The following is a 6000-nucleotide window of genomic DNA, read 5'->3' on the forward strand; positions in this document are numbered from 1 at the left end:
TGCATAGTGCTGTGAAAACTATTAGAAAATTGCCATGAGATGAACCATAGTTTCTTGATAATACTTATAAAAAAGAATTCAGGTCACGAGCTTTCATTGATTTCTTTCTGTGTACCTTGAAACATATTATGAATTTTGATGCAGTTATTTAGAACCTAGATATAGTTATTAACATACAGGGATGGTAGAATTGGTGGGCTCAATAAAGTGTAAATGTTTTCCAAAAGCTATTAGTTTGTAAGTGCTCTCAAATTACACTCTTGTCTTAGTGAAATTGAGACAAAACTGAGAATTATTGACAAATTCAATTAAAAAAAGAAAATTCCTGTGCAGAATATCAAATGTGTACTGGCTGTGTAGAATAAACATTACTTTCAATAAATGTTTGTTTAAGCAGCATAAAATTTCATGTTTCATTGGCAAACTTTTGAAAAATAATTTGAACTTTAACAGGAACAAATGTGCTAGTGAAGTTTTAATAAGCAAAGAGAGGTAGTCTGTTTTTCATTATGATCAGTACCTCAGTTTTTCAGTTAAAACAAAAAAGCCATAACAGTTTCATGTAGTCTATTATTGTATCAGCTTTTTGGTCTTGTCTCCTGTATTTTAAAGGTCACTGAGTCTAATGTAGAGCTTTGACCTTCCATTGTGGTTGAGGTTGAATGCTATGGTTACATACAGTTAAAAAAATTAGCTTTATAATACACAGGTAGTGAATATTTATTCTTTTTTTTGGAATTCTCTTGGGAATGACTCCATAACAAAAGGCATGGTCTCCAACTTGAGGTCTTTATGACTGTCACAGTCCTCTGGATTAAAGCTCTATGGGGAAGTGTATGATTATGTTAATTCTAAAAAAAAAACCCTGGTGTAGACAGCTGTTTATCTACAGCAGATTTGTGTCCAAAGGAATAATCTGTATGAAAAGCTGCAGTTTATACCATCGGAAGTCCATCAAGACCCTTGTCAGTTTTTCTTCATAAAGAATTTTTAGCTCCTTTGTAGTTAAGGGCTAATGGGAAGAGTATGTAACTGGATGAGTTCTCCTGCAATACCAGACAAGTCTTTTGTGGATCCATTCTATGTCTTCTGGTCCCTTTGGCTCTGTGCACCTACTGACTGCTTAATGCCTACTAAATGTTAAATGTAGAAGAGAGCACCAGGATCTGCTGGTATTTCAGAAAACTGTGAGATTTGTGTGGGACAGAGGACATATATTTTATTTGTGCCAGATGGGAAACAGTTCTCAGTGGCCTTTTTCAGATTTTAAAGCACACATTTTCTTTTATTATGATAAAAATGGAAGCTCCTTGGCTATTATTATCTCCCTGACTTTCAGGATTTTGCTTTATGTCTGTCAAGCACACAGTATGTATGGGGGGTAGGGAGAAAATAATTTCACCTCTTGGCTGCATAAATACTTGTACTGGCATAAGTGAAGAGGTGGTATAAAATGTAGATTTAGGGTATTGTATTGGTTTTGGCTGAGATCGAGTTAAATTTGTTCATGGTAACTTTTATGGGGCTGTGTCTTGCTGAAAAAGGTGTTGACTCCCTGGTTTTGTTACTGCTGAGCAGTAACACAGCAGCAAGGCCCTTTCTGCTCCTCAGACTGCCCTTCCAGCAGGTTGGCTGGGGGTGCAGGGAAGCTGGGAGGGGACACATTTGGGACAACTGACCAAAAGGTCAGCTTATAAAATAGTGGGGAAAGTTGGGGGGTGTGTCGTACTCAGGAATTAGCTGGACATTGGTGAGTTGGTGGTAAGACATTTCATTTCCATCACTTTTTTTGGCTTTATTGTCTTCTCTTTTATATTTTTCCTGTTTTCCATTTTAAAAATAATGTTGATTTTTAATTATGCAATTGGTTTTATGTCAACTCAATTTTTTTTACTTTCAGCCTTCTAATTCTCTCCCCCATCCCACTGGGGGGTCAAGGGGACAGTGAGTGAGGGGCTTTGCACTGCTTAGTTGCCATCTTTAGCAAAACTATGAGAGGTATATTTAAAAAATATATGAAACTTTGACTTTCTAGTAGCCAGATGCATTTTCAGGGATAATTTAGTCTTCTTGGATTCAGAAGTCTTTTGAGATTAAAATGCAATCTCAAAAATACACTGCAGCCCTGATCAGATTCTTTGCAATCGGATTGTTTGGGGTTTTAAGTCGGTACTGCTCATATCAACTCTATTAAGTCAGCTTTAGTTTGCCACAAGAAAAAATATGATTGAGCACTGTATTTTGATTGCTGGTCTAGTCCCAAACAGGCAAAAGAGCTAACCCAGTGAGGATATTTTGCTTTTTCATATGTGGATATTTAACTTCTGTTAATTCAAGGTATTGCTCAGATTTGTTGATCAGCTAAGTTTATTGCCTGGACAGCCTCAGGTTTATTCACAATTAAAATATATACAACACTGTGCTGTTGAAAGTAAAATACTTTACCATAAGAAGTAAAAATTAATAGAGTTGGAAGATTTTGCTGGGGTTTTCATGAGACATATGCAAGTGAAAATAAGTTCCTGTGTACTGAAAAAAAGCCCTGAAACAAACCAACCCCCTGAAAAATCTACTTTGGGGAAAATTTCTTATATTTTAAAACACAGATATATATAACCAGTTGAATTTTGAAAAGATTCCTGTCTGCCTCAGTGGCAAAATACATTGACTGTATAAAGAGGACCAGATTTCATGAATGACTGTATTTGAAACAAAATATGTGATTACATACAATTTTCTCTTTAATTATATGTCTCTCACATCATTAATTTAACAACTACATAATTAAAATAATAGCTATAATTCCTTGGTGAGAAGATTATTAGCAAAATTTAGAGAGAAGCTGAGCCTGATCAGAGTTTTGGAAATTTTAATTTGGAGTGGCTTTGACCATCATTCTGAGTTTTTTGAAACTAGAGCAATCTCAGATGCTTTCATTTATTGTGTTAGATACGTGAGTTATCAGCATGAATAACAAATACTCCATGGTCATCTAGCTAGAGCATGAGATACTTCAGTATAGATCATGTGCTAACTTTTAATTTCTTCTTGTAGCTTGATGAACTCAAACAGGTTCACTGCTATCCTCTATGCCTTGCAAGAGCTGGGTGTTTAGTTTCTTTTTTAGTAACAGATCACTAGAAATATCAAATGTCTTATCAATTCCATGATAAAGACAATAATTAAAAAAGAGAAAGCAGCTAATAATGAAGAAATGTTAAAGGTAATAAGTATTTTTCTATAAATTCTGTAATTAAATTCTCCAGTTTCATTTTCAATGTAATATCTGTGATCAAATATTTTATTTGATTTAGATTTTTTTATTCTATGTTGAATGTTAGATATTTCAGTGAAGTCCTTTGTTTTCTGTCACCCAAATTGTCTGAAATTTGACATATTGATACAAATTAGTTGCATGATATTGAAAGTAAATCCACATACACAATAGAAAAACTTAATACCTCTGAAAAGAAAATACCTCTCAAGACTACTGACTCAGGCAAAGGCTGGCCTTCATGATACCAGAAACAGAGCTGTCTTCACACATTTAATCCATTGCCCACCATATGCCTTATCCATACCTGAAATGGTTGGTAGGACTTCTTCTGCAATGCTGATAACAAAATGCCCACTTTGTCCAAGCTAGAAAATCCATTCAGGAGAATTAAACAAATTTGGTTTGAACACCACCAATCATTTTGGACAGATTTGGCTGAAGTGGAATTCTGGTACAGAGAGTTGGTAGCACCAGTTACAGCAAATAAATTTCTGGCAATAAAACTCCAGCATTAAATGGATTGTGCAAAACCTGAAAATTAACTGTCTGAGATTTGTATTCATTTTCCTCATACCTGTAGGCCTGGGAGCAGAAAATCTTACCTTATTATATGAATGGTCCTGCAAATTTCATAACAAAATTAAGTGTATTTATAGTTGGGAAAATGTCAATTTAAAATATGGGGTATTACAGTCACTTTGTAAAGAAGTATTAATCAGATGCTACTTAAGTTAATAAAGTGACAGAATTCAGCAATTGCAAAACTTTTGAGACGATCCAACACCTTGAAAAATAATTAGTTTTTATTTTGTGTATTTATCTTTTGTGTTTGCTTTATATGAACACCAAGTGTTTTGCTTGTATAAATATCCTCAGAAAAATCATTTTACCCAAATTCTCTGAATGCACAGTACATATAAACACAATCCATCAATACAATTGTGATTAAAATGAAAAGTTATTAAGTAATTGAGTTTGAGTTATCCTTGGTTATTTAGCTATATGTTGTTTCTTGCAGAACATTTAAAGTATTTGAAGTATTTTTCAAAGCATCCCACTACTTGAAGAATGACAAGTAATCAAACTTTCTATTGGAGTAGGTCAAAGGATGTTCTCTCATTGTAAGTACATTTTCCATTTTTAAGGCTTAGAATAATAGAATAAACTTCATGTTTGTTAGTTTATCCATAATAAGCTGTGAATTTTTTTAAAAAATTGATTTCTGGGAAGGACTATGCATTCTGAAGCTGGTCTTGTAAAAGTAATAGCTCTCTTAATAAATTGCTGAACTCCTGAAAGAATGTAGAGCAGCAAACCCAAAAATATGGAAGGATTGGATGCTCATACTCAGAAACAGATCAATATTTAATGCAACTTTCAGAACATTCACAGTATTCTGAAGAAAAAAAAACAATTCTTAGACTCAACACATATTATATTTTAGTACAGAATGTCCTAGGCCTGCTACAATTACTGTATGTTTTAAGTCAGATTCTGCCACTGTTCTGTCTAATATCTGCTTGAAAAATAGTCCCATTGTCATCCTGGGTGAAATCCTGAGTGTCCAATTTAACAAATCTCTATATGAGTCTGAATTAGAAGCCTCATTAGAGTGTACTTAGAACACAGGTTTGTGCCTTTGTCACACAGGCTGTGTGCCTAAGGTTAGGCAGCAATGTGAGTATTTGTAGAGTGCAACCGGAAAGTCTACTGAAATACTATTATGGACTCTGATCTGCAAAAAATAGGAAATAGAGATTTTGATAGGTTGAAATAAAATCGCTGTCACTAGAAACAATATTTTTTACAGTTGTATTAAAAGTTATGCACCTGGAAACTTTTGATCAAACCCTGGGTTAGGACATCAAATATTTACCTGTCTCTTGCTCTTAAAAGTTTCACAGTAGATGCTTTACATTTTTAGATCCGAAACATATTTTCACTGTCCATTAGCATGATTTTCACTAATAGAGTTTGAAATTATACTAAAAATTATTATGTTAGGTTTTACATTCTACCCTAAGTAAAAGATTTAATAGTTTCTCAGAGGAATCTGATCACCTGTGATACCTAAAGAATGTCAACAGACAATATGGAATGTTAACAGAAGAAGAATGGAAAGGAATTAATACACAATGTTGAATAAATTCTTTGTCTTTTTTTCTGGTTTGATAGCTGAATTTGATCTTGTTGTAAAGAATTTGGCTGGAGATGGGTCAGCACTGGAAAAAAATAAAAGGTAAGATATGAGAAAAATCATTTGGGGGCTGAGAGATCATATGGTTTATACATTTAAGTAAGCTGTTTCATTTGGGAAGTGAGATGTTTGCCAAGGAACCAAATACTTAGAAAATAAAAATCTGTCAGGGACAAGTCTCAGTGTTAGGATTTAGAAGTTTTTTAGACCCTGAAGAAAAATCATATTTGTTGTTGATGTAGGAATAAAAGGGAAAGCAGAAGAGAACTCAGAAATGAAACAGAAGGGAAGATTTCTTTATTAGGGAAACAATAGGGAAAAAATTATCTGCATACCTGAAATACAGTTTAGCATTTTTGTCATGGTATTGGTACTCTTGGCAAGATTGGTGTTGTGCTTTTGTTGATTTGTTTTTAACTAAAGGGTTTACTTTAAAAAGGTCCTTCCATATTGTTTGGGATTGACTTTATTAGGGCACACGTGCCAGCCTCTACACTGTGTGATGAAGAATGATAGAATGCTTTCA

At 33.9% G+C, this 6000-nt stretch overlaps 1 long non-coding RNA gene across 1 annotated transcript in view; it reads left to right on the forward strand.

Moving 5' to 3' along the window:
- Positions 1 to 5488, forward strand: part of LOC116183228 (uncharacterized) — a 141326-nt gene extending 135838 nt beyond the window's left edge. Inside the window, exons 2-3 of the long non-coding RNA XR_004147787.2 lie at positions 4378 to 4398; positions 5453 to 5488. This is a non-coding gene — a long non-coding RNA (uncharacterized LOC116183228). The remainder of the gene's footprint in view (positions 1 to 4377; positions 4399 to 5452) is intronic.
- The last annotated feature ends 512 nt before the right edge of the window (positions 5489 to 6000 follow it).

This window comes from Lonchura striata, chromosome 1 (assembly GCF_046129695.1).
Source record: "Lonchura striata isolate bLonStr1 chromosome 1, bLonStr1.mat, whole genome shotgun sequence".
NCBI classification, from domain to species: domain Eukaryota; kingdom Metazoa; phylum Chordata; class Aves; order Passeriformes; family Estrildidae; genus Lonchura; species Lonchura striata.